The sequence below is a fragment of the Capsicum annuum genome, chromosome 10 (assembly GCF_002878395.1).
Source record: "Capsicum annuum cultivar UCD-10X-F1 chromosome 10, UCD10Xv1.1, whole genome shotgun sequence".
NCBI classification, from domain to species: Eukaryota; Viridiplantae; Streptophyta; class Magnoliopsida; order Solanales; family Solanaceae; genus Capsicum; species Capsicum annuum.
The window spans coordinates 3,882,176-3,893,033 of record NC_061120.1 but is presented as its reverse complement, the minus strand read 5'-3'; the positions used below and the strand labels follow the sequence as shown (position 1 = coordinate 3,893,033).

Here is a 10,858-nt window from a genome sequence, read left to right as displayed (position 1 = left end):
AACATTATCTTATCATTTACAATTTCTTAACCTGTGTGCCAAGTTAATCGTAAACAACTATTGATGAATGATAGAAATAACGTATATTGGGCTGGTGCTAGCACAGACATTTTGGTATCTAGTGATATATATAAGTACGAAAGGAGCATCTAACATATAACCTCATGAAATATATAGGACTGTCCTAAATATATTTACATTATAGTAAATGTCTATCAAATATATAGATAAGATTTATCAAGATATATTTGATACCAATTAGGATATGAAGTATCTATCTTTTCAAGAGAAACTAGAAGTATTTTTCCTTATATATAGAGGGGGTTGTTCATTGTATCCTGAATCTTATGATCTATCATCCCTCAAGAGAAATAAAGGAGCCTCCTCTCTTCTCTTTATTTATTTTTGTTGTTCTTAATTTATATTTCCCAACAAGGACTACATTCATTTTTGTTTTAAGAGTTCATATGTGGCCACGTTGTACCAACTTTATGTACATTTATTTTTGAATAATTTAAAAGTAAAGAAATTTTTTATACGATTAATAATATATTAGTTGTCACAAATAGAGTTAAACATGAGATGAGTATTTATTTTTACTTTTTAGCATGTAGTAGTTAAATGGTATTTGCAATCGGATTTTTTTTGTGTGTGGGCGGAAGAGAAGACGAATAATACATGGAGGAAAGGTATGATTTTCATTGTGATGAAGTATAGAACGATTTTTTTTTTTTAAATTTTTATCGAGCCAAAGAGACGACCCTAATCATATCTAACGTAGCAAACATGATTAGGAAAATTAACTTATCTAATTATTCAACAAATTTAATTAATTAATACAAGTTAATTATATTTAATTTGTTACAATAAAGACAAACATTAATTTTAGGTCTGTCGAGATATATGATTAGCTTTCGATACATCCAACGAAGATACATTATTTTCTTTGTAAAAATGTATAACTAGCTCTTGATATATTTTTTTGATTTTTGACTTTCGAGATACATAATTAGTTTTAAATATATATCCAACAAAGATACATAATTAGTAGGAATTTTTGTAATTACTTTGTAAGCATGAAAATTTATGTAAATATATTGAGTTAAGTTGTATGTTTATGTTATTTCTATACCAAAAAAATCAATGGCCCAAGATGATATGACGTGTTAGTCATTGCTGATAATAACAAAGGCTGGCTACATGATTTTTAACACATGGCAACTCAATAAATATGGGACACAAAGGTAATAGAACCAAAAGGTGTTAGTTTTGATGTCAATATGTTCAATATAATATCCCGGAAAAAATAAAGCAAGAATCGTACCTTCAGTAAGCAAACAAATTCAGTGAAGTACCAAAAATAGTCGGCCATGAAAAAAAGAGATGATTTAAAAAATTTTAAAAATAAAGCAAGTCATAAATGAATCATAAATTGATTTTTATTAAAATTATTTGAAGAAAAAAACATATGGAAATTAATTCCTCAACCCCACTTCAATTTCTCTCATTTATATAGCCATGTTATTGTGTTGGTGCATTCATTTAGGGGCATTTGGTACATGTCATCAAATAATAGCTTCATGTAAGAGAAATAATGTACATATTGTGACAACTTTAGGTATAAAATTTAATAATTTACTTTCAGAATAATTATGCTTTTGGGATCCTTGTATTCACGTGGATCTAGATGATAAGAAACTCTCATTATCGAAATTTAGAAGCAATACATTAATCACATGTATATATTTATTTTCAAATTGATCTAATCGACTCTTTCATTCATAGAGTTATTTACTCGATCAGATACGAATTCAAAACATCTCTTTATTATAAGTTTTACATAGATGCCAAGATGACATTCCTAATGCATCATCAATTATTTTTTCATGCCAACCATTTTTCATATCTTGGTTTAATCTTCTAATAAATCCTTTTTCCCCTCACAATAATTCAAAAACTTCACTATGGTCATTGTATCCTTACTCTTCCAAAAACTCTGACCTAATTTCACTGGCTTGATTGATTCAGATTCTGATGTTCCACGTCCAGATTAACTAGCCAAAATAGTAATATACTCAATCATACCATTTACAAGATTATATAGGGCATTAGTGTAACGATCCGAGCTGAAACCCTGGACACGACGAGCATCCCGAATCATGGATGTTTGGACGCCCCTATCTATCTGGCAATCATGCACAATGTTCATACAATAAAAAGAAATGGGAAAAATTTTCATATGGAAACATGGTCAATGTCATAATTTAACTAGACAATTCGAAAGGAAATCCTTAATGTTCAAAACACATAACACTCGTCTGCAAAATCTCTAACATTAAAAGATTCAACATATGTCCAAAAACAAAACTGGGACAAGCCTCTCAGTCGGACCATGAATCAGCTAAATAACATTGTTCTATAAGCTCGGCTTTCCGGAATAGGGGAGACTCACCAATTGCAAATCTCAGACACACCAATCTACTGCTAAGCGGGACCCCGGGACTGAGCCTCAGATCCTGAAATATAAGGGTCAATACAATTGTACTGGTATGTAGAAAACCCAAAAATAATGTATTTTTATACAACATAAATGAGAGCATTTTATAAAATAATGACCATAATGCATAAATGAAAAACACATGGGCATACGGATAAGGACATCAACAATTCTTGAAAATCGTGGCTCATTCTCTATTTATTTTTGAATTAGATGGTACACCCTACAATCCTAATCATCCGATGGGCTATATGGGATCTACCCTTAACTCAGCAGCCAAGCCCCCAATCCAAGTTTGTCGCAAGGATTGGTGTATTGGTAAGGGAGACACAAAAGACCACACAACATAGTGTCATATTCCCAATTAAATCAACATGTCATAGTAGTGCACCATTCCACAAAGCAGGGCTTCTAACCTTAATCCCAGATTAGGACGACATGAATCAAGGTACACCAGTCCACAAAGCTGGGCTTCTAACCTTAATCCCAGATTGGGATGACATGAATCAAGGTACACCACACCACAAAGAAAGGTACTGTAATCCCGCGTCGTCAAATCATAGTTTCCAACATTGAGTCTCACGACTCATGCTTTCTTCAGGTAACCATCTAACCCTTTTATCACCAAATTTTATTTCTTTAAAAACATGCTTTCATGCCTTTACAAAAGTCAACACATATTCTATTAAGGGCGCACCATCACTGGGTATCGTCAGACCCAGACTTGTAAGTCATTCATACCAATTCCACAGCCCTTCTCATTCTAAACATGCAAATAACCATCCAAAAGATTTATGACTTAAACATGCGGTGGTTATGTCAATTATTAAATCTCTTGCAATACTTCGTTTTCATGCAAAAGGTTTAGTTAAAGAAAAAAGACTCCCTCTCATAAATCTACAAACAACCTCAACCCATGTTTGGATAACCATCAATTGACAATGAAGTTTGCATAAATCATGTAAAATCTACATTTATAAGGGAGGACTCATAAATCATGCTCTCTATTAAACTTTTCATTAGAAACAAAATCATATATATACATAATTACATTTAAGTTTTGTGAAAATCAGTTCAAGACATTACATTCTTTCATCAAAGCAATTCCATGATACTTGCCTTTTGAAGTAATATCAAACATGCTTTGTAAAAAAGGTTCTAGATTCTTTGAACTTGATAAAAACAAGAAAATTTATGCCCATGAAGTTTAGGGTAGTCACACATACCTTAGATTACTTAATTCGAAGAGTAGAACCTGAATCTTGATTCGTTTCTTGGAAATCTTGAACTTTAAAATTGAACTTTTGATCTTTGGGGAACGGTTAGGGTTTTGTTTTTGAGAAAAAACTAATTACTTTTGAGCCTATAATGCTCTATAAACGTTTTAATCTTCTATTTTCACGACTTGGGGCTATAGGGAGAAAATAAGACTGCCCCTTAGTTTTTAAAAATTTCAGCAGAAAACCGATTTGGGGCCTTGCCGCGATACGCCAAGTGTCTTACCGCTATAGGCACTGTGACACGGTGTAATCGAGGTGACCTACTGATTTGGAATCCAAACACATCTCAAATCTCGTCCAAAAAATTTGAAACTCCCCCGAGACACCTCCTTTACACCTATGAACATGAATCAATTCAAAAATCTATGTCTTGGGGTCATAAGATCAATTTAAAAATCTTTGAAGTTAAGGACTCAAAATATAACTACGCCCTTTTAAACATTTAGATAAAATCTTCAGGTTGCAAGTTACCCATGAATTCTACTAAGTGTGTTATCAAGAAGAGAATGTTACTGGGTATTACATTATCCCCCTTTGGTATCATTCATCCCCGAATGATGGATCGGGACACAGACAAACACGATTTCAAGCACGCTAAGGAAGAAATAAAGGGAGTCTTATAGGATTTGTACCTTTTATGTTGTCATCCACATTCTCAAAAAGGTTTAGGTATCTAGTACGCATACCATTTTTTGACTCCCCAGTAGCTTCCTCAGCCTTTTGATTCTTTCATAACACCTTAACTGAAGCTATGTCCTTACTTCTCAACTTCTTAACTTGATGATCCAGAATGTCAATGGGTCTTTCTTCATATGACAAGGAGTCTTTTACATTGATGTCTTCTACTGGAAACCCTAAAAAATGATCTCCAATGCACTTTTTCAACATGGACACATGTAATACTGGATGTACGGAAGCCATACTCGCGGGAAAATCTAACTCATAGGCAAAGTTATCTCTTGGGAAGTGCCACCCGGTCTCAAATATTCTACCTTGACTTGTTGACAATTAATACACTTAGAAATAAAATTAGCCACATCTTTTTTCATATTATTCCACCAATAGATAGCCTTAAGGTCATGATACATTTTCGTAGATCCTGGGTGAACAACATACCTCGAAGTGTGACCTATATCTAGAATCCTATCTCGTAAACCATCCATGTTCAATACATATAGCCTACCCTAATACCTCAAAATCTCATCACCTCCAATTTCAAATGCCATCACTTTCTGTTGACCAACATCTTTCTTAATCTGCATCAAGATAGGGTCTTCGACCTGCTTTTCCTTAACTTCAGCACATAAGGAGGATTTAGCTATCTCATGAACGAATACTTCCCCATCTTCAGAATCTAGAAGTCCAACTCCCAAATTTATAAGTCGGTGAATATCCTTCACCATCTCTCTCTGCCCTTTCTTAACATAAGTAAAACTACCCATTGACAACCTGCTAAGGGTATCGGCTACCATGTTCGCCTTGCCCAAATGATAATGCAGGCTCATGCCATAATCCTTCAATAGTTCCAACCAATGCCTCTGCCCAAGATTCAGTTTTTTTTGTGGGAAAAAATATTGAAAACTTTTGTGATCAGTGAATACATATACATGCACCCCATAAAGATAACACTGCCAGATTTTAACTGCAAACACCGCAACCGCTAACTCTAAGTCATGCGTGGGATAATTTCACTTGTGCACCTTCAACTGCCTAGATGCATAAGCTACCACCTTACCGTGCTGCATAACTACACACCCAAGTCCCACTCGGGATACATCACAGTACATAATAAAACCCTCTATACCCTCGGGAAGGGTCAAACTGGTGCGGTGGTCAACTTGTCTTTCAGTTTCTCAAAACTATTCTCACAGGAGTCAGAGCACAAGAATTTTACCTTTTTCTGCATCAATTTGGTAAGTTGAGAAGCTATGGAGGAAAAACTCTCTATGAACCTTCTGTTATACCCTGCTAAACCCAAGAAGCTCTGGATATCGGTTGGAGTCGTGAGTATGGGCTATTTTCTCACTGCCTCAACCTTTTGGGGGTCAACCTTAATCCTCTTACTAGAAATGATATGCCCCAGGAAAGCACTAGCACTAAGCCAGAATTCACATTTGGAAAACTTTGCATATAATTCATGATCTTTGAGGGTCTGAAGGATAATTCAGAGGTGGATGGCATGGTCCTCCTCAATCTTAGAGTAAACCAGAATATCATAAATGAAAATTATAACGAATAAATCTAGAAACTGATGGAACACTCTATACATTAGGTCCATAAAAATTGTAGGGGCATTAGTCAGTCCGAAGGACATAACCAGGAATTCATAATGGCTACATCAGGTTCGAAAAGCTGTTTTGGGAATATCAGTCTCCCCAACCTTCAATGGATGATACCTCGAATGAAGGTCTACCTTTGAGAAATATTTGGCACCTTGGAGTTGATCAAATAAATCATCGATTCTGGGAAGAGGGTACTTTTTCTTGACAGTAACCTTATTAAGTTGACGGTAGTCTATACACATACGGAGTGAACCATAATTATTATACATAAAGAGCACTGGACCACTCAAGGGAGAAGCACTTGGATAAATAAAGCCTTTATCAAGAAGGTCCTTTAACTGTTCTTTCAACTATTTCAATTCTGTAGGAGCCATTCTATATGGTGAAATAGAGATAGAACGAGTGTCCGGAAACAAGTTGATGCCAAAATCTATCTCCCTATCAGTTGGTATCCCTAGGAGATCATCGGGAAAGACTTTCATGAATTCATTAACTACAGGGACAAGCTGTAGGGAAGGAATTTCAGTACTAGAATCTTTGACCTGAATAAGATGATACAAACAACCCTTAGATATAAGTTTGCTGGCTATGAGATTAGATATGAACTTTTCCCTAGGTGATAGAGAATACCCCTCCCACTCTATCACTGGTTTATTTGGAATATAGAAAGTGACTATTTTGGTTCTACAGTCTAGTATGGCATAACACTAATGGAGCCATTACATTCCTAAAACAGCATCAAAGTCAATCATATCTAGCTCTACCAGATTCGCCACAATATCATGATTATAGATAGACACAACACAATTTCTATACACCCTTATAGCCACAATAAAGTCGCCAATATGAGTGGAAACAGAGAAAGGTTTTGAAATAATTTTAGGCTCAAAATCAAAACTAACAGCCACATACGGTGTCACATAAGACAAGTTAGACCCTGGATCAAGCAACATATATACACTACGAAAGAAAATTTATAACGTACCCATCACAATATCTAGTGAAGCCTTTACATCCTGGAGGTTTGATAAAGTATATAAGTGATTATGACTTCCCCTGGTAGTTAAAGTGGTACCCTTGGGTAGTGGTGGTGGTTCTAAGGAATTTTCTTGGGCCTTGGAACCACCAAAATTCTCTCTAGATGAAGGACAGTTCCTCTGAATATGGCCCACTTGGCTGTACGAATAACATGTCCAAATCTCGGAATAACACTTCCCTGAATGGTTCCTTCCATAATTACCACAACAAGGATACTGCCTAAATGACTGAGTCACACTCACCTGAGACTGAGTAACCTATACCCTTGATCCATTGTTGGGCTAAAAATTTTGAAATCACCAATCAACTGAAGGTATGGGTATTGGGAACTTACTGAGACTGAGCATTACTCTAAAAATTTTTCTTCAACCACTTGTTACCTCAGTTACCACCTTGGTGCTGACTGTTATTCTGGTTTGTAGACCTGGCTCTCTAGGCCTGGCTATCTTTCTCCCTTGCCTCTGCCAGTCTTTTCTTCTGCTCTTCAACCTGCTGCATGTGAATGAATAATTGATAGAAATCCATATCCTTATTTAGTATTTCTCCCTTGCATTCTAACGCCAGATCATCCGAGAGGTCAGATGTAAACTTTCTCATTTGGGCTCTCATGTTACCCGCTAATTTTAGGGCATAACAGAATAGTAGGGTAAACTTCAACATATACTCTTTAACACTCATTTTCCCTTGTTTCAAGTTCATGAATTCTTCATCCTTTGATTTTTTTCAATTCCTGGGGAAGAAACAATCCAGGAAAGCTTCCACAAACTCACCCCACACCGAAGGCTCAGTGTCTTTACCCTTAGAATCCTCTCATTCATAATACCACTGATTGGCTCTATCTTTCAATTGATAGGATACCATTTCAACCCATTCAACCTCATTCACATGTATAACCCTAAAAATTTTCTCCAATTTATCAATGAACCCTTGGGGGTCCTCATCAACCTTCATACCAGTAAACATAGGTAGGTTTAGCCTCATGAATTGGCCAACATGGGTAATCTCAGATGAACTAGAAACAGACCCCATATCTTTAGACCAACAGGTCTGAGAAGCCACCAACTGAGCTATCACATGCATAGACTGTCGGAACTCGGCATTAGATACTTTTCTCTGGGAAGGTTGAGTACGGTTAGCTCTAGATCGAGAGGCTCTAAGTGGACTAATCTCAACATGAGAAACTCTCAGAGTAGCAATAAACTCTGAAGTACAAGTTCTATTATGTGTCCATATCCCATGGGTAGGGAGTACATCCTCTGTTCGTTGGATCGACATAGAGGAATGATAAATTTTTGAACTACAAGAAATCATTGATTAGATAACATTCAAACTCTATAGCACGAACTAAATCATGAAAAGGAGAGAGACTTTTCTAAATGCCTTATAGCCTTCTGCTTATAAGCCCGACACACTACATACCTATAAATATGACTCTACCCAACATGATTTTCAGACATCCTGGGACCATGAACCGTGCTTTGATACCAAGTTTGTCATGACCTGAGCCGACACCCTATCCACTACGAGCGTCCCAAACCATAGAGGCCCGAGCACCCCTATCTATCTGGAAATCATGCACAATATTCATGCAATATAAAGAAATACGGAAAATATTCATATGAAAACATGGTCAATGTCATAATTAAACTATACAATTCGAAAGGAATCCTTACTGTTCAAAACACATAACACCCGTCTGAGAAATCTCTAACATTACAAGATTCAATATATGTCCAAAAACAAAATTGGGAGAAGGCCCCTAGTCAGATCATGAATCAAATAAATAACAATGTTTTATATGCGCGCCTTCCGAAATAGGGGAGGCTCACCAATTGCAAATCTCAGACACACAAATTTATTGCTTAGTGGAACCCCGGGACTGGGCCTCAGATCTTGAAATATAGGGAGTCAATACAATTGTACTGGTATGTGAAACACCCCTAAATAACATATTTTTATACAACATAAATGAGAGCATTTTAAAAAACAATGAGCATAATCCATAAGTGAAAAACACATAGGCATACGAATAAGGACATCAATAATTCTTAGAAATCGTGGCTTATTCTCTATTTATTTACTTATGAGCTAGATGGTACACCCTACAATCTTAATCATCCCACGGGATATATGGAATCCTTCATTAATTCGGTGGCCAAGCCCCTAATCCAAGTTTTTCACAAGGATTGCTGTGTTAGTAAAGGATACATGCAAGACCACACAATATGGTGTCATATTCCCAATCAAATCGATATGTCATGGTAGTGCACCAATCCACAAATTAGGGCTCCTAACCTTAATCTCAAGTTGGGACGACACGAATCAAGGTACACCAGACCATAAAGCAGGGTACCGTAACCCTATGTCGGTAAATCACGATTTTCAGCATTGAGTCTCACGACTCGTGCTTTCTTCGGGTAACCATCTAACCCCTTCTATACCCAAATTTTATTTCCTTAAAACTATGTTTTCATGCCTTTACAACATTCAACACATATTTTATTAAGGGCTCACCATCACCGGGTATCGTCATACCCAGACTTGCAAGTCATTCATAGTAATTCCACAACCTTTCTAATTCCAAACATGCAAATAACCACCCAAAAGATTTATGACTTAAGCATGTGATGGTCATGTCAATTATTTAATCTTGAAATACTTCGTTTTCATGCAAAGGGTTTAGTGAAGGTAAAAAGACTCCCTCTCATAAATCTACAAACAACCTCAACCCAAGTTTTGATAACCATTAACTGACAATGAAGTTTAAAACATGAAAGTGAATGCACATATCACATAAATCATGTAAAATCCACATTTGCGAGGGAGATCTCATAAATCATGCTCTCCATTAAAATTTTCATTACAAATGAAATTATATATATACATAATAACATTTAAGGTTGGTGAAAATCAGTTCAAGACATCATGTGCTTTCATTAAAATAATTCCATGATACCTGATTTTTGAAATAATATCAAACATGCTTTGTAAACAAGGTTATAGATTCTTTGAACTTGGTAAAAACAAGAAAACTTATATCCATGGAGTTTAGGGTAGTCCCACATACCTTAGATTACTTCTTTCGAAGAGTAGAGCCCAAATATTGATTCCTTTCTTGGAAATCTTGAACTTAAAGATTGAACTTTTGATCTTTGGGGAAGGGTTAGGGCTTTGTTTTTGAGAAAAACTGATCACTTTTGATCCTATAATGCTCTATAAACGTTTTAATCTTCTATTTTCACAACTTGGGGATATAGGGAAAAGATGAGACTGCCCCTCGGTTTTAAAACTTTGAGTAGATAATCGATTTGGGGCTTGCCGCGATGTGCCAAGTGGCTTACTGCTATAGGCACCGCGACACAGTGCAATTGTGGTGGACTACAAGTTTGGGAATCCAAACATGTCTCAAACCTCATTTGAAAAATCCAAAACTCCCTCGAGACATTTCCTTTACACCCTCGAACATGAATCAACTCAAAAATCTATGTCTTGGGGTCGGAAAAGTTAATTTAAAAATCGTTGAAGTTAAGGGCTCAAAATATGACTAAGTCCTTTTTGGGCCAAATTGGGCCAAATGGCTAAAAAAGGGTATTAAATTGGGCTGACAGACCTAAGTTGTCCACCTTTTCAATTATAGGTCATTTTATTTAAAAGTGGCTAGCCCATGGTCCTTTTCCCTTTATTTTTCCCTTACAACTTGTTATGTATAGTTTCATAATGTATTTTATTGTTTTGATAATAGTTAATGGTAGATCTTGATT

General features: G+C 35.9%; 1 long non-coding RNA gene across 1 annotated transcript in view; it reads right to left on the bottom strand.

Moving 5' to 3' along the window:
• Nucleotides 1-2,240: 2,240 nt before the first annotated feature.
• Nucleotides 2,241-10,858, bottom strand: part of LOC124888098 — a 13,809-nt gene continuing 5,191 nt past the window's right edge. Inside the window, exon 2 of the long non-coding RNA XR_007046055.1 lies at nucleotides 2,241-2,516. This is a non-coding gene — a long non-coding RNA (uncharacterized LOC124888098). The remainder of the gene's footprint in view (nucleotides 2,517-10,858) is intronic.